This window comes from Pezoporus flaviventris, unplaced genomic scaffold, assembly GCF_033815535.1.
Source record: "Pezoporus flaviventris isolate CSIRO_AGI_PZ_B2104156 unplaced genomic scaffold, CSIRO_AGI_Pfla_v1 ptg000100l, whole genome shotgun sequence".
In the NCBI taxonomy this organism is placed as follows: domain Eukaryota; kingdom Metazoa; phylum Chordata; class Aves; order Psittaciformes; family Psittacidae; genus Pezoporus; species Pezoporus flaviventris.
Genome location: NW_026892648.1, coordinates 3,861,971 through 3,888,547, shown reverse-complemented (window position 1 = coordinate 3,888,547; position 26,577 = coordinate 3,861,971). Strand labels below are relative to the sequence as shown.

Genomic DNA, 26,577 nt, shown 5'->3' with positions numbered 1-26,577 from the left:
ATTTGTCTGAAGCCTTCATATGCTGACAAGAGCCAAACAGAGAGGTCCTTGTGAGCACAAGTACCAGAGCACTAAGTCCTGAGTTGTCCTTCTTCAGGGAAAGCATCACAACGTAAGACAAACAAGTCCCCCTCCCTGCAGACTCCTGGGACAACACTTGTGCTTTCAGCTGACCCCTCTCAAGCTTATCTGAAGTGAATAGCTGATTTCACTCAAGTGGCCAAAGGGCTGCACAGGCTTTGGGCCAGCTGAAGACCTCGCTGTGGATGGCACTGTATTCTCGCAGGAAAATATGCAGACAGCACAGGGCCTGACATGAAGTGCTGCACTCTGATGGAAGCAGCTTATCTTCTACACTGGATTTGCCTCTCTTTAGAAACCTCGAACTTCCCTTTAAGACCCAAAGAGTGAACTGCGCTGCCAGACCTTGCAACCTCAGAGACACGCAGTTCCAGGCAGAGAGTGCAAAGCCAGAACAGGCTGGAATGGGAAAACAGTAACAACCATTCCTCTCCAAAATCCATGAAGTCCTGAGCACCTTTAATGGTGCCAGGGGAGCGTGCCAAAGCATGCAACCCCTTATGCACACAAGGGCTTCTTATGTGAAAAGGAGTGGATGACTTCAGTGGGGCCGTGGGGAGCCATTGGTGATGGTTACATAGGTCCAATGCAGCACATTGCCTTCTGCTGACCTACTGGTGGTTAAGCTTCACCTCAGAGTAGTCCCTTTTGTGATCTGGGGTGACTGGTTCACAGTTCTCTGACACTCTGCCACATTACCTGTGGCTTGTATCTGGTTATCTTATTACCTGCTGTACTTGATAACAGTACGACCTCCACAGACCACAGCCCCAACTGTACAGGCAGGGCATTAGGAGCCCCAGCTCCCTCAGAGTTCAGTACATAGCAGGTTCTCATAAAGCCAGAGGAAGATGTTCACCAGCATTCACTATGGAAAAACAGAGGATGTTCATTCCTCCTTCCCCACCTAACCCAGGGGTACAGCCTACAGGCTCCTCCAGGGCACTCTGAAGGGGGTTTCCCTCCTGCCTTCCCTTCTACACATCAGAGATGCAGAGGAGTGTATGGGAGAGCAAATAAGGCAGCAAGGAGAGGGAGAAACCACAAAAGACAACAGTGATCCAGGATGATCCTGGGGGAATAAAAGCTGACTTAGTGCTCTCATAGATCCCCCACTTGTTCTGAAAATCCTGGCTGAAATACCCTTGGTCGGCAATTCACGTCCCATATCTCATATGGGCATCCTCAGTACTCACAGCCTCCTCACACCATATACCAGGATCCAGCTCTGGCCTCCAGGACCCCAGGTCTGCTGCCAGCATTGCCCATTAGACTCCAGAAAGTGCCATTCATGTTATCTATCTTTGACTACCTTACCCCAGCATTTGTGACAATGATGGATTGGATGATAATAGACTTGGAGCAGAGCTTCAAAGGCACATGGGAACCAAGGAGGGAAATCGAGAAATGTGGGATAAATTAAGTTAGAACAACAGAGTAAACAATGAGACAGCTCAATAGAATGATCAGGAACTTCAGCTCTTTCAGCTTCATGGCATAAGAATGGCAATTGAAAGATGCTAAAAATAAATATCAAAAGAAGCACTTTCCTCCCACACATAGTAGTGCTTCTCACAGACATGGGATGATGCTGGCAGGAAAAAATATATAAAGATGGAAACGGACCTAGCATTTACAGCAAACAACCAATGACGTAAGATTTAATGCAAACACCCGGGTTAGCATTCATACAAGTCTTGTGGTATATCAGAGATCATCATGAGGCCTACCTGGGGAGCCCTAACAGTCATGCCTGCTTCTACTGGGATGCTTCCACAGAGAGGTCACCAAGACCACTTGGAAAACATCCAGCTGGATTACAGTGCCACGATAAACTCTCCCCCACCTATTAGTCCCCCTAACGCCCATATCACCCTTCACTCCCCTTTCAGTGACTCCTCTGTCTTACAAGTCTTTGGCTCCTCTCCCACAGCACTCATCACAGAGGCTGAGAGGGATGAGACTGTGCCCACCCATGTTCCTGGGGGGGAGATCTTTTACATCAAGGATTCCCCAGATCACATTGTTCAAGAATCACTGTGGCTAACAGCAGCCTGTGCCTCTGTGCCTAGCACACACACATGATGAAAGTGGTACTCTATAGCTGGGGTATTCTTCATGCCCCCACCATTTGGACCTTGAGAACCACTGGTGGTACATGTAGAAGCCCCAATTTATCCTGTCTCTCTCTGCCTTTGTAGCTGATTGTTATGCTTAAATCACATCCCTCCCTAAGCCTTTTATATATCTTGAGTGTTTCCACAATGCAACCACTTGAAAAGCATCATTTTGAGGACAAGAAGACCATGATGAGAGCGCACTTCACTGCTGAAGCGCTGTGTCTCTGCTGACTCTGGGGAATGGCTGCCTTGGAGCCAGCTCCCAGCACCAGCACCAGTTTGCTGACAAGCGACATACACTTCATATTGGTGCAGGCTCTGCTGTGGGAGGACAAGTCTTGCACAGGCACACTTAGACATTTGCCAGCAAAATGTCAGGAGAGCTGACACACGGCCATTTCCCAGCTATCCCTCCCAGAGCTCTGCCTGCAACACACAGCTCTGCCCAGCTATTCGGTCTCAGGGGCAGCACAGGCTCCCCGGGTGGACTGTGATTCACTGGCTGTCACAGATGCAGCAGCAGATGGATGCCCATTCTGCCTGCACCCACAGCCTGCTCCCAGCACAAGGCTCAAAGGCCCAATATCATGGGTGGCACAGAGCCAGCTCCTGCTGGGAGCCATTCTGATAGCTTCCCTAGGGATATGCATGGCTTTTTGTGTGCTCTAGATATCCCTCTTCTCACCCCATGATTGGTCCTGTATTTGGGATGCGCGGAGGTTGGCAATGGCATCGCCAGTGCAGGGATTATTCAGTTCCAGAGGACCCTTCCTGGCTGTATCATCCCTTGACGTTCCCTTCCCTGATTCTGGAAGACTGTAGAAGGATCCTTCCTGTTCCTATTCAGTGTTTGGTAGGCTGGGATTGATACGGGGGTGTAAAATCCAGCAAAAAGAGTAGTTTCAGGTTCTGCTGGCTTTGATCAAATCTTTGCAAAGCACTCACACCCCTTTTCAAGGGGAAATTTCCCAATGTGCATATGTAGTGTGTATATGAACACATTTTGCCAAATCAGTTCATTCCGCTTATTTGCAACAGAACAAGCCCACAGTGTATTGAATCCTGATCAGTCCTACACGTACAACAGCAAGCACAGCATCCAGCGATGATCCCTGCCTAGAAAAGAGCGTCATGGTACTGAAAGGCAGGGAGGCATGCAGGGGGCACCATGACTCCAGATGCATCAGTACAACAGCCATTTTATCTTCAAATGTCAAAATCCTTTGCCTTCTCCACACTGACACCACCTGCTCCTACATGGGAGATGCGGCTGTTTATTCAGTCAGCTCTTCCTTGGGGTGCTAAGGGTTACCTGCAGAATGCAAAGGCCAGACATCACCTGTGTACACTCCATTCCAGTCAAAATAATATGGAGCAGAGAAGGATGGCTTTTTGTGAGACACCTATGGTGTGATGTGGAATTGCTCAGCAATGCTTGTACCCCCATATGTATATATACATATATATGACAGAAACTCCTTAGCTGCAACAAAGCTCTTGGTAAACAGAAGGAGGAGAATGCTGAGCAACAAAGGATGGGTCTGACAGCTGCTTATCAAGCTGGGTTTGTGATTTAGAAAAGAGGCAGCACCCTGCAGGTAACAGGGGCATGCAGCAGCATGAGGAGCTGAGCCCTTCAGGCTCTGCACTTTATGCTTTTAAGTCTTTGCTGAGCACTACACAGAGACCTCCAAACCTCTCCTCTGTTGTACCCTCAAAGACTGAACACATTCTTGTCTGTTACTGCTCCTGACACTCTTTTGGAGTTCCATCACTGGTTGTTTAATACCCTGCTCTGCTCAGCACTGTCAGCTGCATGCACGGAGCAACAGTGTTCAACACACCGTCATGCAAGTTTCCTCATGAAATGTAATGCAATTCTGCTGGAGGCATGCGAAGATTTAAGAAATAAGGTATGATTTAAAAGCAAAAAAACTGCACATACAGCAGGGAGGATAGAAAGGCAGGAGCAAGACCACCAGAACTGCATCCTGGAGGCAATGCTGGCTTTTTGAAGGCTGGCTTTTTTGAACAGGTTACTGTTTCTAAAAATCTCAGTCATTTCAGCTACAAAATTGAATGCCCAATGGAAACCTTTAACTGTAAAGGTTCTTGCTGCCTCTTTCTTAATGGCTATGGTTTCACTGTCATCATCATCATCTTCCTCAGACAGACCCAATCCATCACGTCACCCAAGGGTAAAGATGAAAAAACAGGGTTAAAAGCTGGTCGTTCAGATTCATAGATGATCCAGCAAAAATCCTTTTGTTTTTGAGCTGCTCATTCTTTGAGGGTTGTTCCATGTGAATCCCTGACTCCTGCAGAGCATTTGCATTAACATGCCTGAAGAAACCACACACAGCTGTACAAAACGAGCACCAGCAGAAATGATGCAAAAAGCAATGGTTTGTGTGAGCTTACAGGCAGGGGCAACGTTCAAACATCTCCTCTTTGCTCCCTGGGGAGAGGGAGGTTCAGTTTATTTCCTGTAAGTCCACATCCAGGCAAACCAGCTGGGAGATGAAACTAGACTGAAAGACACTCTTCAGACAGCATGGGAGATCTCACAGCCCACTGGTTCCAGCACCAGTTTCCAGGATCCAGGTAATGCACTCACTTAGTCTCTGCCCCAGCTTGGCCACTCCAAAAGCTGCCAGAAAATACTGAATGAGTAAAAAAAAAACCAAAACAAACAACCCCAAAACAAGCCAAATAAACAACAACAACAACAACAAAAACACCCCCCAAAAAAACCCAGAACAAAACAAACAACCCAACAACAAAACCCAGGAAATTTCAGAGCTGGAAAGCCTTCAGGGAGCAGCACAGTGAGGAGGATGGGTTCAATGGCACAGAGTGAGTGGCCCGGGATTTGAACCATCAGGGTGAGTAAGAACAGGGTGGAGGTGAGGAAGCCTGTACAAGGTGGGACTAGCTGGTGGTATTTGTTTGGACATCCATTTATTTCTTGCCAGCTAACACATCTCTGCCAAATTCATGCCTTCATTAAATGCTTTAGCAAATAATCTAGCATGTGTAATGAAAGAAAAGGTGTAAAAGGAAATACTAGCTGTTTGACTCATCCTAAACCTCCAGCTCTCCTTCCCTGCCTCTGGGAACAGGGAGCATAGTGAAGGTGGTCTGCCTGGTCCCAGGGTGAATATCTTAGAGCTCAGTGTATAAAGTGGGCTGCATCAAGATAGAAAGACTAAATACTTCAGAGATTTCTCATGCTGGTTCCTCTTGTGGTGCTGAGCAAGCGTGACTCCTGAAAAGATCACTTCCCTTTTCTTTCCACAATGAGGTGCTGCGTAGGCCAAGGCTTTTTCCAGAGGCTTCTAGGACAACCTGACTAAGCCCAAGATTAATGAATGTATTGTTACATCCCAGGACGATACAGGATTATGTGTTCAAAATGGAAACTGCAGCACGTGACAATCAATCACAGCCCTTGCGCTCAGGGCAGGAGGAGCAGCGCAGGTCAGGGACAAGGGGCTGGCTGAAAATAAGCAATAGGTAGTATGTATATTCTTGCTGATGACACAACCAGCATGAGGCAGGTGCAGCCTCCCAGTCAGAGGAAAAGCAGCCCCAGCTGCTTTGGGCATTTTGAGTTACACAAGATGTCAGAAATAGCTCAAGCAGCAGATCCGTAGCAGCCAACATGATCCTGACAGTGACCGAACCAGTTTCTCCCATTTCTGTGCTCTCTTGCTCCGTGACTCATCATCTGGCATGTGGCACTCTGCAGGAGCCACTTACAGGTCCTGACTCATGAGCATCCACTGAGGTGATCTAGGCTGGAATCAGCTCCTCCTCCTCTTCCCTACCAGCCATCCTCTGCCCCAGCCTCCACTGAATATGCTCCTAATTACTGCATGCAGGCCTGCAGAGGAGAAGACGACTCGGATGTTTCTAGCTGTTAATAACACACCAAAATCACTGCTGAATTAAACTGCTGCCACTCTAAATCCTTTCTTATCACAGACATTCTAGTAGCAGGAGCAGCAGGAGAAGGGACTACGTTTCTATAGAACCTTTCTGCATAAGCACTCTGAAAGCATCTTTAAGATCTTAGAAAAGCAGAAATTGCACAATTCCTTTCTGAAACATGGATCTGGTTGTGTGCTGGAGCCTGGCTGCTGCAGGGCTCCCTGAACACTCAAGGGCCCACACATAAATTAGAAAAAACCCCATAAACAAAAAATTGCTGGGCAGAACCAGCAGCTGAAGATGCCAAGCTAGACTCCTTAACTTCATGGCCTTGGCCAGGGCTTAGCTGCAAAGGCAGGGCTGTCAGCTGGCTGCTTCATGAATGTGCTCCTTTTACAGACCTGCACAACTGAGGATCACTGGAACCAGTCAGTGACAAAACCCTAGCCAGCAGCTGTGGGTGGAACAGAGCAGCAGAGTCTCAGACTTGCACTTTTCCCACCAACTTCTATGCCTAGGAGCTGTGAGCACAAAACTCTCCACCACAACAGCCACAGGAGGGCAGGTAATAAAGTGTCGTGCTGAGGGAGTCAGGCATTGAACTCAGCACATGAATCAAAGCCGCCTCTCTGTGCCTGCAGGCATACAAGATGGCAAAACTGCTCCTGAAGTCTGTTATATGGCTACATATAGTGGTGAATGAGCAGCTGCTCTTGCTCAGGTGTGCATTGCAGTGGCAAAGGCTCCTGAGATGATGGCAAGAGGTGAAGAGGGCATGGATGCTTCATATGGATGGAGATACTCCAGCCATATGGATACTCCATCCCTATGGATGGAGATGCTTCATATGGGTGGAGATACTCTCAACAGCACCAGAGATGTCAGGGGTTGCTGGAAAATCTGAATCATCCCTAGAACTGCTTTGGAAAGACCTCTCAATGAGAGGTCACAAATCACTTCCAAGAAGCCATCAGGACTTTCCTCCCTAACATTTACTGGCGTATGGCTTCAGACATTATTGTCTGCATGCTAGACCATGGCAAGGCAGAGGCCCTGCTTGTCCAAGGCTCATGGAAGGCTAATTTCAGAAGGAAGTTTCATTTGCACAAAGAAAAAGCATATAAGGACAGCTTCATGTCAGGTAGTCCTAGATGCCCTGTCACCATAATGACTTGGGGAAAAGAGCCCTAAAAGAGACAAAGAAGGACTGTCTTCACAGTGAATAAGATCTCACTGCAGTACAGGTCAGCATCCATACAGACTCCAGCTGCTCCATGGCTTCATGCCTCAAGCAGTGAAGGTATGAAGTGAAGGTATCTTCTTCCAGATTTAAACTGGCATTGTATTTCTGTCCAGACCATGTTTTGCAGGCATCACAGCTGTAAAATAATCCTGAACCCTCCTGCAAGGCAAAAGCATCAAGTGACCACTGGAGAAAGCCCCACAAATAAGGAACTCACTTTTGAGATAACTCAGTTAAAGAGGCTGTAAAATCACATTTACTGTTTGTTCAGCCTGGAGCCCCAGGTATGTAGGAATGACTATCAAGTGAAAAATAAACACTTCTGGGATGGCAGGTTACAGATGTAACAATCTCACATAGCAGCAAGGCAAAAGCAGAACAGGCAGCAAATGTGGCTATGAAAGAGTGAAGTAAAACCACAGCAGGGACAATATATTGAGATAATTAAAGTAATACTCCACAAGCCACCGTAAATAAAGCAGCAAGAGATGTCAAAAAGCCCCAGCAGGAATATTTTCAGCCTTGAACACAGCGGTGGTGAATGGCTTGCTATCATTACTAGATAATCACGTCCCAGTGAATAGAAGCAATACAGGTATGGCATTACCTAGCAACGATGGGCATCAGTTCTGAGCAGCTAGAATGCCTGCATCTGCAGAGCTGAATTGTTTTTAAATGATGCAATCCTACACAGCATTTAATACATGCTGTGTGCAAGCAGATCAGGAGCAATAAATTCAAGCAAGAACAGAAAACATCCCAGCAGCAGCCTAGTTTTATTACACGTTTCTCTTCACAGTCACATCTAAATGGTTTTTCAAACAGCAGCTACATCCAACAGTGGACTCCTGCTAAGACTGTAGGAAACCTTAACCCTTCCTAGCTCTACATTGTTCTGCTAAGATCAGAAGCAATAACTGTATACACAGGAAGAAATGTTGGGTCTCTTCAAAGCAGGAATATGCAATAAGCAATTCAATGCTCTGAAGGCTGGCAGCACCCTGATTTGGGGGTGATAGCATGCTACAAAGCAAAAATGCTGAGTATCAGCCCAATAAAGGCAGCATTTGGTGAGACCCATGCATGAAATTTACCCTGCCCTCTGAAGGACAAGAGGATCACATACACTTTTGCTGCTGATATCCAAGCACTTTTAGACCACAGGCTGGACTTTGCAATCCCTTGAAGGTAGCTGGAAGAAAGGACCCTATAGCACAGATGTTTGAAAAGGGAATTTGCCTGATGACTGTGCGTTCATTGACCCTGGTTTGAGCAGGCCCCTGAACAAACAGGTCCTCTGCAGTCATGCCAAAATGCTGTCTGAATCTCACTTAAGTGAAATTCTGGTGGGAAAAATGTTTATGTCTAGAAGCAGGTTTCATAACCTGCCCACAGAAAATTAGGAGCCTATACAAGCATTATGACATATTCTTGACATCCCTTAGTGTGTCCCATTTTCTTTTCTGAAGTCTCACGTCTTTTAGGGCTTGTAACTTCCCGAACCAGTGAGTTCCACACCAGGTTACATGCCCCAATCAGCCCTTTTGACCATATGCACATTTGAATTCATTGCTTGTCCTTGGGCTAGGGCTGGGAGGGTATCATATTTTCTACTATGTTCACCAGCTCTCTGAGAAGTCCCAAGCTTTTCATTCTGCTCACATACAAGAGTATTCCCAGATCCTTGGTCCAGTCACCAAGCTCTCTCCAAGTGCCTTCCTGATGTGGGATGTGTTTGTGTATTAGCATGGCCAGCAGCAAGGCAGAACTCAAGAGGATCTGGATGAAACCGCAGCATCAATTTACGTAACAGAATATTTTCCATGCAACAGAACTAACAAAAGGCAATCCAGAACCTTAATAAAATACTTATGAAGCAGACCAGACACTCCTAATGATTACACATACTTTTCTTCTGAGGAGAAACTTCTCCCTTTCAGGGGCTAGCAACCCAAACCAAACTGAGCTTGTAAAGCCCTATTCGGGACAGTTTATTTTAGGATATTGCTCCACGAGATAGCTCATGTGCTAATTACGCTTGGTATGACTGGGCTCAAGAGAGCATTAAGGGTCTAACTAACTAAATCTGATAACCCTGGATTAACCGAGGTCTTCTACTGAGGAAAGTCTTGCTAGACTGCAGTGGATGCATAGACCTATTCACTAGGGGGAAAAAAGAGGGCAAATGGGGATAGTCAATGGCTCTGTAGTGGAAGAGCAGGTTAGAGTCCCAGGGGACTCTACTGAAGGGTTGACCATTCTGCTTTAATCACTTCAAAGCTCTTCGAGAGGGCTGAGGAGACACCTCAGATTCCCAGATCTTCCAGCTCACAAGAAGAATTTGTCTCTCTTAAGCCTTGCACTGAGATGGGCCTCAACTCAACCAGGAGGTTTCAAAACTCTGCAATCTGTGAACACCAACTGTAGATGCACTGGGTACTCTTATTCACACAAATGCCAAGCCATTTGGGAATACTGTTGGGCTTTGAAGTTTGACAGCAAGATTCGTGGACTAATTAGTTACAGTATGTGAAAATTATTCCTATTATCAGTTTCATATAATCCTCCTTAATTTCCTGGAATACTTCCATGTTACAAGCAGGGCACTGCTTAAATTGTTATCGCCTTTCTCCAGACTGTTCATTATTTTATATCATAAACCTCACAGATTCCTATTTAACACAAATAATTTCCATTTCCTCAGTCTCTTTCCTTATGAGAGTTTTCCAGAACTTTGTGTAGTTTCCTTGGCAGTTTCTCAGTTCCCTCTAACTCTGCAGTCATGCTTATGAGCTGGGGTAGCTAATTGCACACAGTTTCCCAATGAACAGTGGGATGTCCCCTGCTCCCTAATGTATTAACATTAGAAGATTCTGCACCATCATTTTCCATCTCATTTTTTAGGTACCTTAGCATTCATAAGTAGATGCTCATCAAGTGAAGTCCCTTATGAGCAGGGTGGCATCCAGGTTCTTCTTGCAGTTTAATGACATCAATGGGTTTGAATCAATTTAATGAATTTAATCAGTTTAATGATTTGGAAACTGACAAAGTGTACTTGTGTGACTGTCTTCTGTTACATGCATTTACATAACTTAGCATCAAGCTAAAAAGAAAAAAAAGTAATCGAGGTTCACAAGAAGACTAGCCTAGAATAAACCAGTGGATTTTTCTTACATATCTGTTCTCTGAGGAAAGCAGTTTCTTTTTCTTGTGCAGTATGTTTTGGGGGGTGTTTTCTCCCTCAGATAACACAGATTCTTGGCATAGGCTTGTGGGAAGAGGTTTCTTATATCCCCGTGCAAATTCTCTTTGTAGTCCTCCAAGAGATAAGAGGGCCCTGAATGTCTGAAGGATATTTTCCCTGTATTAAAATTATATAAATATCTATAAAATTATGATATTTGCTTCATTAAATCAGTGAGGTTTGGTGGCTTGCCCCCGTGAAAGACGATTCCCCTTTTGTTTTGATGGGCAGGCCAAGAAGCTGTTGTGGTTTTTCTTTCCAACCTCAACTCTTGCCAGTGGGAAAGCAGACAACAAGGCAAGCAGACCAAAATACGGGCTGTTGAACATGTTCTGGTACCTCTCAGTGCTTCCAGGCCAAATACAAATGCATTGCTTCAGTTGGGGTGTTTTTCAACCCTGCAGTACCAAGCCATGTCAGTAGCACAAAGCCTGAGGGAGGCTGGGGTTCTGGAGATGTGGACGTTCTCTGGTGTCTCTGAAGCTTATGCAAAGTCACCAACAGAAGTACAGATACTTCGTGCATTAACCATCCCCATGACATTGCTTGTCAGTGTTGGCACATACCTGTTTCTGGCAGTTCCTCCTCTCCTCCTTTGTTACTGTGCCCTGAACTGGCTAGCCTTACTGCACTAGAGTTTAGAGACCTCTAAGGATGTCCTCTTCTGCTCCACACAGCCTCACCTTTCCTCTGCCCCAGCTTTCCCCCAAAACCAGGCAGCCTAAGAGGAAATAGGGAAGTGCAGCACACACGAACAAAAAAGACTGACAGGCTTACTGTAATAAGTAGCAGTCATCACCTTCAAAGTGCTTTATAAATACAGCAATTATAAATAGCAAGTGCCTGCAGAAATGAAAATGAGGCATATGAAAAGGAGCTGAACACAGGAGGAAACATCTGGATAAAGAAGATGCTCTCTGCAACGGCCATTTCAAGCAGATGGAGGGTAGATCTCCGCAATAGGTGAAGTTAGATGCCACTGGCTGTGGACAAAAGAGAACAGCTTGTTGCTCTTGTCTCTTTCTAGAACAAGAAAATCTCACAGTCAAGTTCTAGAAAATGGTTAAGTTCAGATGCATGCTGAAATCCTCTTGATACTCTTCTAAAGGATCTAACTACTCATGATAAGCCACATTCAGGCAAGAAATTCCTTGGAAGTCACCACAACAACTCGCATACTGACAAGTGGTGAAGGAGAGATCAACCAGAGCCAGCCAAACCCTAGGGCAGGTGTGTCATTCCAGGTATTGGTCATTAGAATGACTTAGGAAAAGCCAAGGAAGATATGCTGTCTTGGGCAACAATATCTTGGACCAGGGATATGAATTATTTACATCTCCCACTGTATCTCCTCATACGTAAGCTTATGACTCTGCCACCTGTGTTACTAGAAAAGGTCTGAGGGTAGGACTACAGGGAAAAATGCTGTGTAAGCAGACACTGGAACTAGCCTCGCTACTAAGAACAGCAAATTACACTAGCACAATGGTCCAGAGAAGTCATTCTCCCTGCTGAGAAGGACATCTGTGAGGAAAAGCTATGCTATCTAAGCTTCCACAGAAAACACATGACACTGCAGCATGAGGCATGCGTCCCTGCTCTTCAATATGGGAACCTTAGAGAGGGACCAGAAGAAGGTGGCTTGCTAAACAATCCAGGTGAATTGGACCTACTAGACAAAAGGAGATTGAGTAAGTATGTGGTTTACCCTGCACCAATGAAGGCAGAGCAGAATGGAGCACAGCCTGCCCACTTAAAGCATTTAGATCCCACTTTTCCAGAAGTGAAGGCAGCTGGTGCCAATTTACAAAAGAACAATGTGTAGTTCTGGTAAAACTGATGAGATTAATCTAACTATGTAGGGAGCAAGGACTTCCTGCTCTGTTGATGAATAACACCTGAAAAGCCTGTTCTCTGAGGTCAGAAGGAGCTGAGAGAGGTTATCTAATTGTTACTGAACTGAGTCTCTTAGCCGGCAGTCAGGAGCACAGATTTTCACAGGTCAACTGCATCACAGTTAAGCAACTCATCAGCTCAAACCTCACATCACAACTTGAGTTCTTGTGAAAAATTCATTTTCCTTCAGCTGTATGCAGGATTTTTCTCCTGGCTCTGGTATGCAGGAGAGCTCCTGAGTATTTGCAAGGGACGCAGATGCTCAGGTGAGTCTCTCGCACAGCTGGAAGGCAAACTCTTCCAGTCTGGTACCCATCCCTTGTCCATGTGTCATATCCTTCCCCAAGAAGCATGGTCTAATCTGAGATACCAATGGGTCTGAGGGAAGAACCAGGTGAATATCTGTTCTATATTTGCCAAGTTCTTCCCCCCAGGCTCTATTTTTTTTTCCCTTGTAACTCCAAGAGGATAAAATCCCCTCTTGCCAAGGGGAACTGCTAGCTCTTATCACTCTATCACTCTATCACACTGGCCCAAAAAGCACAACAACAGAGCAGTGACACTTGCTCTCTGCTCCCAGAGAGCATCTTGTACTGGAGCAGAGAGTTTGGTGGCAGTGCCAGTTTCCTATCAATTGCCAAACGTCAATACAAAGCATTGCTGCCATCACTCAGGTATTTATCACTCAGAGGTACTGCCAGCCCCGCACACTCAGCATTGCACAAAGACCAAAAACACAGTCTCTCTCCCAAGAGTTCAAACTCAGAGGGTGAGCCCCAGCCATCACCTGTATTATGGCCACTTACCTACATTATAGCTCTGCCTTCTGTCTCCCTCCCATTTACAACTTTCAACGACTACACTGTTTTGGGTTTCTATCTCTTATCTGCTGATACAATCATGAGCAGCCTACTCCAGTAAGAAATATTTGCATGCATCTGATGGATAGAAAAAACATTGTCTAAATGCCCCTGAGGCTGCAACACAACTGTGGTGGAGAGAGGGAGAGTTTGCGGACAAGCCTGCTCTTGCAGGCTTAACAGATGTGTCCATGCTTTGACCCACTTCTTTCAGAAAATGAACATTAAAATCACTTTTATCAATAGAGAAAACTAGAGCAGAATCAGGGTCTTGAGCAGTTTTGACATCCCTTTTCTTTTGGAGAGTAACCAGCTGTCAGATGACTGCTAGGGCATGCAGGGAACCTGCTCAGCAGATAACACAACAAATCCCTGCTGAGGCTAGTTACCAACACAGCTGTCATTGACCACTCCTATGGATTTCAACCCCTGCCAGCCAAGCTCCCTCAGCCCCTTCAAGCCTTGTCCTGCTGCCTTTTACATAACTCTGGAATCGGGTGAACTTCTGCCTCTTTTGGACTTAGAGACTGAACTGCCAGAAGCACTTCATTCACATCACAACTCTTCCCAGGAAGCAGTATAGGCAGAACACAAGTGAGCTTTCCCACCACCAGTTGTATTTTGAAGGCTTCACAAACACAGGGACAATATCTCCTCATGCAATATTGTCCTAAGATTCTGCACCTCATGGGGAGGCACCTCCACCTCTGATCCTCCACCTCTGTCGTGGTTTAAACCCAGTCAGGTAACTTGTTCACTCACTCCCAGTGAGTGGTGCCGAGCTGACAACAATCGGGGTCCGTGTCCCCCCCCCACCGGGGCTCTCCGCTTCCTCGCTCCCGGAGGAACGGGGAGGAGGATCGAAAGCGTGCAACTCCTACGGGCCAAGACAAGAACAGTCCAGCAATCAATGTACACAAATCACCACCGCTACTATCAACTACAACAATGATAAGGGAAAATAACAAGGGAAGAGAATACGATACCACCGGCCAAGAAAACGAGTCCCACCCGGAAGCCCGTGTCCTTCCGGGTAACTCCCAGTTACCCCCCACCCCGGGCATGACGTGCTGTGGTATGGAATACCTCCCTGGCCAGCCCGGGTCAGGTGCCCCATCTCTGCTTCCTCACAGCTTCCCCTCCTCCCTGGCAGAGCATGAGCCTCACAAAGTCCTTGGTCAGGGTAAACATCACTTAGCGACAACCGAAAACATCGGCTTCACCAACACTGTTCTCAGGCTGGAAGTCAAAACACAGCACTGCACCAGCTAACACAAAGGAAAAACATGACTGCTACTGCTGAACCCAGGACAACCTCTCAACCAACCGCACAGACTCCCCACATCTCTCACTTCTGGTCTGCTTTTCCTGGGTTTAACCACCAATACTATGTCTACTGAGACAAGTTATCGCCCAGCATCTGCAATAGAGAAAGGCTTTGGACTGAGTATCTCAAGCTGACCCAGTTTGTATTAAACAGCAGGTTAAAAAGCAAACTGCTCTGTAATGAAACCTTTTTAATTTTTAAAGAGCAGATCTCTGGTGTATCAGGGAAAACAGTTACAAAGCCAACAAGAACAAAGAGCTTGGAGAAGTATTGCACAAAGGACTGTGAATGTTCATTATAAATACAAGAAATATCTGGAATCACCTAACAAGGTGATGAAATTAGGAGAGCAGAGCTCTTGACCAACCTGAATGAATAACCACACCAAGAAGGGTATTAGACATAAGTAAAATAGCATCTTTGGTGCTGTTTGGCAAGAAGAAAATCGAAGCTGCGGCAATCACAGGTTAGATAATACAGAGAAAAGAGGGTGCAGAAAAGGAAAAGAGCTTTATAAGTGGAAACCAATTCAGGAAGATGAATGCACTCCAGTCAGAAGGACAAGACATACTCGATCGCAGAACAATGAAAGAAGAGTTGCATGATCACAGCTGGCAACGGGGCTCTTGATAAAAATACCTGTGTGGGAAGAGAGGAGGGAAGGGAAGCTGTATGGCTGGTGAATAATAAGGATAAAGTCTGTACCTCTTCTAAAAGAGGAGGGGAAGTGACCCACATTAGATTTATCAGCCTGCCATTAGTACTACATAAGACTTTCAGAAAACATTGGAAAACAATAATAAGGCCAAGAAATAGACGAAAAATGGGGCAAAGCACAACACGGGGTTGGAAAAGGCAGGCTACTGTCTGGCTATCAGGATTAACACCAGAGTAAGATCTTGACTTATCAGACCGGAAGAAAATTCAGATCTCTGGGACAGAGAATTAGTTCTTTGTTTGTTATCACAGCCTCAGACACCTGAGAAGTGGTAATGGAGCTGCGGGCAGGTCATTCCTAAGTCCACAGCATCTTCTTCTGGGCCACCTGCATATTCTGCAATGCAGGTCCAGTGCATTTTGTCTTCAGCATTCTGCATTAATGCAGAGAGGAAGACACACAGCACCAACAGATCTCCTTCCTGTGAATCATGTCAGTTTGCTCCAGTCACCATAAGCTCTTGCCCATCTTTTAAGCATCTCAAGGTGGAGATTATCTGTGCACTCTCACTGCTTAACAGATGCTCCTGTAAGAGTGGTACCTACTAGCTAGGCACATCTGTATGTCCTGGGGCCTGTTCCCATCCCACACAGCAAAGGAGGCCGCATTACCTCCTTTGGTAAGCACTGTACCTGAAAACAGTACACAGTTTTTCTCTACACCCCAATACAAGTATGTGTATCCTTCATAGGTATGGAGGTATCCTCCTGTTGCATGTCCTGTCCTCCAGTCCGGAATGCACCATGCACAGAGGTGCTGCTCTGCAGCAGCACCACAAATGCAACCTGGGACACATCTGCAGGATCATATCCCACTCCCTCCTCCCATCAGGCTGTGTGGGACAGAGACCTGGAGACACAGAGAGACTTCCCAGGTCCCAAGCCAAGATAGGGATGAGAAGGAGCTGCAGTTCAGGGATCCCTGGGATGTTTGCAGGACATTGCACAGAGCTGTGAGAAGAATGCAATCTGTTCTGTGGTTTTGGTGGAAGCCCTCTCTTTCCCACTGACACCCTGCACTGAAATTCTGGGTTTATCTCCTTCCAGGAGAGCTTGCCACTCCATAGGGAGGAAGAGGGAGCAACCAAGAACCTGCAGCAGCGAAATGGTTCCTCCAAGAAAATTGCTGTATGAAAGGCTGTGCTGAGGATTGCTCCCTCCGCACTCCCCATGGGGCTGCACACAGCACTGACCATCTCAGGGAACACAGTGAGAGGCTGAAGAATGACAGTGCAAATGACACATTTGCATTCCCTGACAATGACAGCCCTGAATTTCCTCCTCTGTGCCCTCTACCACTGGTCTCTGACCCAACCCCCCCTTGCTCTGCAATGCCCCTCATGTCTGCCTCTTCAGCTCCACAGTCCTCTGCCAATCATTTAGTATTTTATCTACATTTTTCCTACCACCCCATTGCTCATTTTAAGTCTAAAGATGCTTTATCTGAATTATTCTTGGACATTGGCAAACTGCACAAAGTTTTTGTGAATAGTTTCGGCTTGCCAAACTCACTCTTTAGCAACATTGGTACACAAGGCTGCAGGTAGCTGGAGGTAAAAAAGCAGATCTCTACTTCCCCCATACTCCGCACACCTTTAAGACACCCATCAACCCAGACCCTCTACAATCTGTTCCTCAACAGCCAGTATTAGTGTAACTAGCATTAACACACGTTCTCCTCAAACACCTGCAACTGCAACCCTGCATGCTCAGCGTCTTCCACAACCCCAAAAGACTGCATCTGCTATTTGCTTATCTCTTTTGTTACCACATTCCTGTGTGTACATTCCACTACAGCCATGTCACTTTACCACATACACCAAAGTCTCATTCTTTTATACCTTTGCCTTATTGTTCTCACTGTCTGTCATCCTGAACATCGCCTCCCTAGCACCTATATCCCTATCCCACATATATCCTTCTCTTTGTTCAAGCCTGTCTCCCTTTGCATTTGCAGAGGCAGTCTGATGGAAGGATTTGTGCAGAGGGTGGGGGAGGGAAGAAAAAGGAAGGCGGGGAAGGAAAAGAGGGATTTGGATATAACAAGACCATGTAATTAAGCTCCAATAACTGGTACCCAGCCTGAACCCCTTATTTCAGTAATTAAAAGCAGAAATTCCTCCATTCCTAGATAACCTTTCTCATCCGATCTGTGAAAAGAGGCAGCGAGAAAGCATCCATTTACACAGCCAGCACAGACACACCCTCTGCAACACAAAGGACTTCAGCCTGCACAGACCCCATGAATCTCTTAGCAGAAGAGCAGGCTTTTACCTGCCAGGATATTTTAACCCAACACCTTTTCAGCAATTGATTTGCCGGTATTTAGGGGGGAAAAAAAGAAAAAGAATAAGAAAGCCAAAAGCCACACTGACAGCAGCCTTTCCTCTGTCTGTATCCTTTGTTCCTGGCTTTTCATGGAAGCGCTGTCTGTCAAAACAGCTTTTGAATTGCACACCAGCATCACTGCCAGGGATGCACAGAGAGCACGGTAGCCAGCGGGACCAAAACAATCCGTGTGGGCTTGGCTGTTATGGCAGGCACAATGGAGAGCTGTGCGATGGCATTGTCGGGGAAAGCACGACTCGCCTCTGCACAACCAGCCCTGGACGTGACAACCGCTATTTCATAGTTACAATGCACAAACACATATTCTGCGTATCAATACCAGCCTCCTCACTCGCTTGCATCCATTAGAATCCCAGCAGCTCCAAAGCAAAGCAGCCTCTAAGGAGACAAAGCAATCCTAAAATCCTTGTGCTTCATAGGGCAGCTGTCAATCTCTACAAAAACAAACCATCCACCATGCAGGACAACGAACGGTCTGAAAACCATCGGTACAACTAATGCCCACCCCAATTGTTTCTCCATCTCACCTTTCCACAGATGCTCCGTTCACTGTCTCACTGAATGCGCGCTGCTCCAGCACTTGGATTCCAGCAGCCTCGGTGCTCTACCACCAGGATGCTGTGGAAAACACAAAGCCAATTTTATTATTATTTATTTTTTTTATCTTTTTCTCACAGCTGCATCCCTGGCAATGCAGAGGGTCTGCGCAATCACATCCCCAGTGCTCCTGCTGCTGCTGTGACGTTGCTGCGTGTGAAGGAGCAAGCAAGCATGCCCACAGCACCACCGCTCCGGCTTGCAATCAGTCCCTGCAGAACCTCAGACAAGGCAGGGGATGGGAGGGAGCAGAGATGGAGAGGAGGGGAGGGTAAGTAGAGCTGGAAGATGGAGGATTGATTCTTACAGTAATTGGGGAATCAGGAAAGCAGCATGAGGAGAAATAAAAAGGCTAAAGCCTATGCAGTAGAGTAAAGCTGCAACATCTTACTCTGTGATAAGCCTGGGTTTCAGATGCTGTGTGGCTGCAAGCTGCCTGATCCCTTTGCAAAAGAAAGCAAAAGGAACTGGAGTGCTATGTTCCTACCACTGATAATGGCAGCTAGAATGCTTGGAGATAAAATGCTAGCCTCCAAAGCGGTGCATAGCAGGAGGATGGGAGGACTTAACTGAGAGACCAGGAAAACTGCAAGAAGCTTCTTGAAGCTTCTTTTACATTTCTGTAGTGCTTTACCCTAAAAAGCTTCATTAACAGTAACTGCACAGCATCCCTGAAACGTAGCCACCCCCAGAGCAAGATGCAAGCAACCACGTTTCCCTCAGTGCCAAACAAACCTGTCAGGGGCAGGATGTCTGCAGTCCCTGCTGTCACAGGGAATCTCAGATCAAGATCATAGAATCATAGAATCAACCAGGTTGGAAAAGGCCTTAAAGATCATCAAGTCCAACCATTACCCTAGGACTGCCAAGTCCACCACTGAAGCATGTCACTGAGGGCCTCATCTATATGGTTTGTGAACAGTTCCAGGGACAGAGATTCCACCACTGCCCTAGGTAGCCTGTTCAATGCCTGAGCACCCTTTTGGGGAAGAAACTTTTCCTTATATCCAACCTGAATCTCCCCTAAGGCCAATCCCAGCACTATTAACTACAGATTGTGCTGCCCATAACCTGGGCTGAGTCCCAGCATCTCTGCAAAGCAAACCGCAGCAGATCTTCCTTCTTGCAACAAGTGATTGCCACTTGCAAAGCCCAGGTTCTCTGCTATCATGGGCCATGTGAAAGGATTTTTCCATCATCCTCCTTTTACCAGAGGCAGGTGCAACATGTTCCATTGGCAAATCAGTGCAGGTCCTGGCAGCCTACAGTTAGCTTCACCAAGGGACACAGGTGTCCCTTGCTTTTCTACCATAGCTTGGGTATGGTCACACACCCCAGAAACTCAGCTGTGCTCCAGGCTGTGCCAGAAGAGACGTTTCTAGCACTGGAGCAGCTGACCTGAGACAACCATCTACTCACATTATTGCACTTTGCCACCTAAGCCCAGCTTCTACAGCCACTGCCCAGCCCTGAGCTAAGCAGAGCCCAGCAAGCAGAGCATCCACATTGGAAAAAACATCCCCTGTGAGCCCAAACCAAACCTCATCTCCTAAACCAAGGCTCCATGGGGAATGGGTAAGACAGAGAAGAGGTAAAAATGGCACACAGACACACAGTTCAACAAAATTGAGAGCTGTCCCATGCTTGATTACTTTGTGCTCTACTACACGGTTCACCCGAAGCAGCAACCAAATGAAACAAATACAAAAGCGCAGACAATACAACACTTTACAGAAGCTTGTGCCTCTGGATAGGCCACCATAAAAAGCTACGTGTTGTGGTTTAAACCCAGCAGGTAACTCAGAACCACTCAGAAACACTCTGGGTGGGATGGGGAGGAGAATCTAAAGGATGCAAACCCCACAGGTTGAGATCAGAGCAGTCCAGTAGCTAACATATAATATAAACCCACTACTAATAATAATGAGAAGGGAAACAACAAGTGGAGAGAATATAAAACTAAAAAGGGAAGGAGAAAAAAATCAATAAACACAAGTGAGGCTCACCACCCACCAACTGATACCCAGCCCGACCCAAGCAGTGATCTGTCCCTTCGGAGTAACTCCCCCCAGTTTCTATACTGGGCATGACGTGCTGTGGTATGGAATACCCCTTTGGCTACTTTGGGTCAGGGGTCCTGTCTCTGCTTCCTCCTGGCTTGGTGTGCCCCTCCTCACTAGCAGAGCCTGAGACTGAAAACTCATTGATCAGGGTAAACATTACTGAGCAACAACTAAAGCGTTGGTGTGTTACCAGCATTGTTGTCAGACTAAAGCCAAAAACACAGCACTGCACCAGCTACTAAGAAGGAGAAAAATGACTGTTACAGCCGAACCCAGGACACCACGCCAGAAAAATGTTAGACTCATTACTGGATGTGGCTGCCAATTGTCTTGGATCCCAAACCACTGAAAACCTTTAAAATCTCTCTTGAGTTAACACTCAGATCAGATTTCTGTCTGAAAACCCAGCAGCTGGTGGGTGGCTCCCACCAAAGGCTCCATAGGCAGGAGCCCAGGACTCACCCCAGTGCAGAGATCCAAGAAGAAAGGGCCTTGGGCTGGGTGTAGGCTGTGCAGTGTGTTCAGAATACACTAGAGCAGGACCACAGACCTGGCTCTGCTACTTACCTCCAAAACACTGGGAATGATCCCTCACCCCATCCCAAAGCCCAGGCTCCGCAGGTCCTTCACGACAGGTTGATGCATCTGCCCTATCTGTGGTATTCCACACTCCCCAGCCCACTGCCTGCCCTTCCTTGGATGCTCAGGAACCACACCATACAGACAGAAGACCACACCATTCAGGTAACAGGGACAAGCCCCAAGGGAGGATGCAGGATCAAGGGACCTACCTCCATGTCTGGCCATTACAGCAAGCAGAAAGCTAGTCGTGGCAGGTTCTGCTCCACTCAAGCTGCAGTAAATCAGACTATTTACTGTATTCCCATTAGTGTGCAGACCCTGGACCCCCGTATGGACAGTCCCATTGTATTGTCAGCGTTAATTAAGGCAGGCGCAAGCAGACGTCTCCGGCCCCTTCAGCTGGGGCAGTCGGGGAACAGCAGCGAGGAAGGAGACAGAGAGTCTCAGCTGTGGAGCTCTGTGCAGAACAAGGAGCGTTTGTTACCCAGGAGACTTGTTCCCACAGCAGAGAGGAGAATGGAAACTATTTCGGTGCCCTCCCCGGTCCTCCATGAGCATTGCCAATGCTGACGCCAGGAGGTATAAATGCTGGCAGGCTGAGTGCTTGCCTGCATCCCTGTCCCAGCCACAGGACACTGGCATTAACCAATTCATTGACAGCAGTGTAGCAGACACGCACACCAGAGCAGATGGAGTCAGGGGGCTGTTTTAAGAGCCAGACAAAGCAATGAGCAGAAAGGGAGCTCCCTGAGAAACTCTTTTATTTACATATCTGTTCCCAACATAAACGTTTATATCCTGATCCCCCAAACACATTCAGCATGTTCCTATGACCCCAAGCTGATGCAGCATTGCACCTCTGCAGCAAATACCCCTTTGCTGCATTGCCCACCTAGGATCTGTCCCTCTCAGCAACAGCAGTAAAATATGATGCGCTGTCTCAAACCTTCCTAGGTATAAAGAGATTACAGACGTTAATGAGGAAGAAAAAAGCACTTTCTTGAGGACTGTCTTCTAGGAGATGACTTCTCTTTGATCACAGAGATGAGTCAGTGTAAGAAGGGGAGCACGGCTGTCTCATGCAAGGAATAGAACAGGGATACTGCAGGCGGCTGGTGACTGCACTCCTTAGAGAAGCAAGTTAAGGGATGTGGAGGTGCCAGAACATGTCTGCCTCAACAGTAAACAGGGGTCCCTGCTACTGTAGGGCCTGGAGAGGTAGGGAGAGGTGCTTCCCATGCACCCCACAGCTTGGCATGACAAAATTGCTTACGAAGCAATGTCAGCCTCATTACTCACAGACATCTCAGGTGTTGTGCAGGGGTATGAGAACTCAATGCACAACACATTCTCCCACCCACGAATTCCAGTAAGGAGGCACATTCCATTCCCAGTGTGGGGCTGCAGCAGAGCTCACCACTTTGGGAGAGCCCCATGTGCTGCACTGACATTGGACATGAGCTGTGCGAGTACCTGGAGGCACTTGCTGGCATCAACCAAGACACATATAGACCATCTAGGTGGGAAAAAGGCCAGCACATTTCTGTCTTGGCCTCGGGCTCCTTCCTTCATGTACCATGCAGGAGCTGGCTGCTAGGGTCAGCACACCCCCACATACAAGGATGAAGAAACCTTTTCACTTCTATTGACATCATACAGCAAAATCATCCTTCGGCAGCCCAAGCCTCCCACCTGCTTGCTGCAGAACTGCTCTGGTGATCCATGAGCTGGAAACAGCTTAGCCCCAGATGACAGCCAGCTGCCAGGGCTGTAGCTGTGACACCAAGCACTGGTCAGAAACAGGTCTTTAATTACTCATCATTGTCAGGCATGCTGTACAATCTGACCACCCTCACAACAGCCAGACAGCCCCAGGGCTGCTGCCTCTGCACCACAGCTCACAGCTGTATGCCAGCACAGGGGGCTGCCTGCTGTCTCCTCCTAAAAGGTATATGTTTTGACCTAGCCCTCATTACCTTCAGTGTGTCCATGCCTCTCAAGCAAAGAGAAACAGCAAGCTCATTGCCACAATCTGTGCCTTTACTTCTGCTATCTGCAGCATGAACATGCCTAAGCTACAGCTTCTGGCTGATCATGACCACCCCATTTGTAGCATGGTCACAGAAGGGAGGGACATCTTCACTCTTTCCCACATGCTGGAACACTCAAGAGCAAGGTAGGAACAGCTCAGTGCCATCCCACCTCACTCACTCATTGCTCGTGGCAGAAATCTGAATCCCCAAGACACGGCAACCCCACCTATTACCACTGAGTCCGTTTCAGCCGTGCCACAGAGAGGGCTGTTGGTCAGAGCTGAACTAAGAGCATGGCTCTACCAAACTGGAGCAAGAGGGACCAGAACACAGAGGCCAGCAGCAAAGCAGGAGATACTGAGAATGTTATAAAAATCCTCAGAAAGGAAAATAATTTCCCATCACTGCAAGCCCTGCCCTTCAAGGTCAATCAGCATCTCTCAAACACACAGAGATCAATACAGGCTGATCGTTACCAACATGTGCTTGACAACTTTTCTATTCAGTGGGAACAAATATAGGAGCTTTCGGGTGAAGGGCCAAAAAATCCAAGCAGATTGGTAAAAGTACATGTTGGGATAGCGGCAATGCCAGCTCTCAGTCCTCACACTTCCGCAAGGGATGACCAGCCAGTCCCCACTGAAACAGCCTTTCAAGGGCATCTGAGAAGCACAGTAGTCTGTGGGAATATGCTGGTTGCAAACATGTTCACAACAGCAGGATTCACTAACCCCCCATGATGATCCTGTCCCAGTCAGCCCTGCCTGCTGCCCGTAACAGCAGTACTGATTTCTTCAGGACTAGGGCTTGAAAAGAAGAAGTTGCTGCTGTTTTTTTCCCCAGGTTGGTCATGTCTTGTTGCTTACTAACTGCCTTCTAGCAGAATTAATTCCTTAAATTTGTTCCTTTGATGTTTAAGAACATTCTCTAAATTTCCAACTTATCCATGCACATCTCACCCCTATTCACTCATGTTCCAAAAATGAGCTTTAACGTCAGTGTTTACCCAGCCTGTGTTTTAAGTTATATCATTTGAGTTCTTAAATCATTTCATATTAGGTAGGCTCTCCAGTTCTTTGATCATACACATCCTTTCTCTGGACCTGACCCAGTTTGCATACAGCCTTCAGAAAGCAACTGGAAATGTACACAGCCTTTTAAGCAAGGTCTCACTGTGCCTTAATACGCTAAAATTTCTCCATCTCTGCTATAAATACTTTTTCCAATGTGTCACATTGGATGACATTTATATTTTTCATGGCTGCATCATACTGGATGCTTACAATTTTCCTGTGCAGCACTGATAAACCCTGGCTTTCTCTCTGTCTCTCTCTTTTCCCAGTAAGCTCCCAGCTGGAGCTGCACTTTTTGCCCACTTCTGATGCACACAACCACCTAATTTTGAGCTATCCAGTTCTCATTTGTATTATTCCTTAAGGACATCTCAGCTCTTCCCGCTGAATAATCCTCAACTGCCTCTGATGATGCTTCATTGCTTTATGTCTTAAGGAACCATCACTAGTATAATCTTACTTTTTACTGCTCAGAGCACTGTCTAATGTATCAGATAGCTTCCATTTCGAGACTACTCTCCTCCAACAATTTCCCTTCACACCAGTAGTTCCTCTTTCAACATTCCTGTTATCTTCCTGCAGTCTGTTTACTGCTTCTTGGTTTTCAAGCGTAGTATGGATGCAAGAAGCTCATGTTGGTTCAAGGGGAGGCAGGGCAAGCACTTGAGGGATCCATTTCAGCTCACTAAAGGGATAAAATAAATAGACTTAGCAAATCCCCTGGAAAAAAATTACTAAGATATGATACCTGTTTGCCCTGCTGCCCCTCTTCCCTAGACGACCACCAGTAAGCAACATATTTTGGCAAAACCATACTGAGCAAGGTGGTTCCTCCATCCCAGTCACTACCTTAATTTCTACCCAAAGGTCTAATCCTTCCTATTGCTAGTGGCTGATGCCTCACTGCCCAGGAACAGAGGCTTTCACAAGCTCCATAAAAAGTCACAACTACCAGATAGGGCTAGTGCTGGCAAGGCTCCCCAACAGGGCTGGGCTGAGTTCCACATACCTCTACAATACTGTGAGATATCTATGGGAAAACCAAACCCAGCCCACAACCACCTGCCTGTCTCCAGTCCCTTCCAGCCCAGGATTCTATTATGGTTGTACTCTTTCTCTAGGAAAGTGCTGCTATGAACATTTTACACCAGGAGACTGTGGCAATAAGGAGATGTGAATCACTCAGAAGACTGGGAAAGGGACAAGTGTTCCTACAACCCTGGCGTCATCTTTTAGCCCTAACACTTGGTACTGCCAAAGCAAGAGCACAAAGAAATAGCTGAACATTTTTAGGCAGAGGGAGATCAGGACAAAAAAGAAACAGAGCAGCTCCTGAGTCATGCCTGAAATCTCAGCTTCAATCTGATAACCTGAGCTCATGAAGCTGTATGGAAAACCTTAAATTAAAGAGACCTGGACATAACTGATCCAGACTGAGATTTCAGAGTGTCTGTAGCAAGAGCTCAGCTCTAAGACCAACTCTGTTTCTTCAAGCACTCACACAGGTATTGATGATATGCCGAGTGGGAATACAGACTCTTTCACCAAGGAAAGACTTGGCAAAAGGAGCAGAAACGGTGTTATGACAAAAAAGATACGCCTTCTGTGGCAATCAATTGGTCTGAGCAGCCCATGGCAACAGTGGTATTAAGGTGTTACTGGCTTCACTTCTATTAGAATTGGCTTCCAAAATGACATCAATGCTACACAGCACAACTTACCTAAACTATAATTTTCATCATAATTTATTAGTTCCCCAGTGCCAAAAGGAAAGCCTTGAGTTGCCACATTACATACTATATTTGAGCTGCTGGATTTGGCAGCCACAGTTCTGTATTCACTGTTTTGTATTTTGACCTCAAATAAAAACCATGTATTTCCAACTAAGCAGCTGAAAAGCTGCCATGCTGAGCTGAATCTGCAGCCATGAAATGGTTCACGGTTTATATGCTAAGCACAACCACATACTCCTGTGTACATAGCACACGCTGCTCAAGGAAGGTGACTGCTCATGTTTCCCATGATGTACACCAAAGTGACATTCCATTTCCACTCCAGGGGCTGAATCAAAGTGAGGCTGACTGCACAGCAAACAAGCCTCAGCTCACAGGGACTGCAATGGAAGGGATGCAGCACAAAAGGGGAAAGCAGAGGAGAAGGAAAACATCACTGTTGGACACAGAAGAGGCCACATCCAAGAACGGAGAAGGCCTCCTGCCCTCCTGCTTCAGCACTGAGTCATAAATATTCCAGTTTTCCAAGGCAACAGCAAGCATGAAAACTGCTCTGTATTCCAAGTTGAAACCCACACTCGCCCCTCTCTCCATGCCAAAGTACTTCCTTGCCATCCCTGCTCAGAGAAACAGGAGAAGTCAAGCAGTGAGATCTGTCATCTTGCCACAGAGTGGGCTCCCAGCAGACCTTCCTACTCTCAAACACCCCCACCTTTGCAACGA

General features: G+C 46.7%; 1 protein-coding gene across 5 annotated transcripts in view; it reads right to left on the bottom strand.

Annotated features, from left to right (window-relative positions):
* RUSC2 (RUN and SH3 domain containing 2) overlaps positions 1 to 26,577 on the bottom strand; it is a 53,042-nt gene that overhangs the window by 18,137 nt on the left and 8,328 nt on the right. For 2 of the 5 annotated variants that reach the window (XM_061477275.1, XM_061477277.1), the window contains exon 2: positions 18,301 to 18,391. The gene's annotated coding sequence lies outside the window, so the exon portion shown is untranslated. Of the gene's footprint in view, positions 1 to 18,300; positions 18,570 to 21,224; positions 21,470 to 26,577 lie in introns of those variants that run through there. The other 3 variants (XM_061477279.1, XM_061477278.1, XM_061477276.1) reach the window with 2 other exon arrangements.